The sequence below is a fragment of the Cydia splendana genome, unplaced genomic scaffold, assembly GCF_910591565.1.
Source record: "Cydia splendana unplaced genomic scaffold, ilCydSple1.2 scaffold_95_ctg1, whole genome shotgun sequence".
Lineage (NCBI taxonomy): Eukaryota > Metazoa > Arthropoda > Insecta > Lepidoptera > Tortricidae > Cydia > Cydia splendana.
This window is the reverse complement of record NW_026946912.1, coordinates 1,914-3,137: the sequence shown is the minus strand read 5'-3', so window position 1 is coordinate 3,137 and position 1,224 is coordinate 1,914. Positions and strand designations below refer to the sequence as shown.

Here is a 1,224-nt window from a genome sequence, read left to right as displayed (position 1 = left end):
GTCTGCGAGCGGTATTCCAAATTTATATTATTAAAGGCAAGCGCTGGTGGCCTAGCGGTAAGAGCGTGCGACTTTCAATCCGGAGGTCGCGGGTTCGAACCCGGGCTCGTACCAATGAGTTTTTCGGAACTTATGTACGAAATGTCATTTGATATTTGCCAGTCGCTTTTCGGTGAAGGAAAACATCGTGAGGAAACCGGACTAATCTCAATAAGGCCTAGTTTCCCCTCTGGGTTGGAAGGTCAGATGGCAGTCGCTTTCGTAAAAGCTAGTGCCTACGTCAAATCATGGGATTAGTTGTCAAGCGGACCCCAGGCTCCCATGAGCCGTGGCAAAATACCGGGATAACGCGAGTAAGAAGAGAGATATTATTAAAGGAAAAAATGGAAAAAGATACGCTTCCGGCAGGATTTGAACCCGCATCCTCCACAATCCGTGTGTTGCTCTTAACCAATTGAGCTACGGAAGCCTACCAAGCTTATACTCGTAAGTCTAAAATGAAGTTTATAATAAGTTTTTGGCAAAATTTTCATTTTTGTTACAAGCTTTTATCGCTGACTGTACTTTTCTTTCCATAGGCAACTAATGCTCATCGAGACAATTCTAAAAACCCCAAACACAATTAGGTTTCGTTGTTTTATCACATAGTTCCTATGGCCACATCCGGTCTCCATCATCAGATCAGCTCGATGACACCATAATATTGCATTGTCACTCGACTTACGTATGTATTTCAGCTCAATCGGAAACCGGGAAGTGGATCAAATTTAACTTGCAAGATTTGATTACAGACAGTAAACCCCGTCGGGCAGCAGACCCCAAAAGTGGCCTCCGTGTTTAAAATTCATTTGTTTACGTAAGATGTCCGTCTTTGGGTCACGAATTTACATGTGTGTCGTTTTATTTAGTTTCACCTGACCGTTGTCTGTCGGTCTGTAATCAAATCTTGCAAGTTAAATTTGATCCACTTCCCGGTTTCCGATTGAGCTGAAATTTTGCATGCATGTATAAATCTGATGACAATGCAATATTATGGTACCATCGAGCTGATCTGATGATGGAGACAGGAGGTGGCCATAGGAACTCTGTGATGAAACAACGCAACCTAATTGTGTTAGGGGTTTTTAGAATTGTCTCGATGAGTATTAGTTGTCTGTCGTAAGAAAAGTACAGTCAGCGATAAAAGCTTGTACCAAAAATGAATTTTTGGCCAAAACTTATTGA

At 42.1% G+C, this 1,224-nt stretch overlaps 1 non-coding gene across 1 annotated transcript; it reads right to left on the bottom strand.

The window, feature by feature from the left end:
* Positions 1 to 396: 396 nt before the first annotated feature.
* On the bottom strand, positions 397 to 469 carry Trnas-gga (transfer RNA serine (anticodon GGA)). Its single transcript has one exon. It is a non-coding gene; the product is annotated as a tRNA-Ser (tRNA).
* Positions 470 to 1,224: the final 755 nt, after the last annotated feature.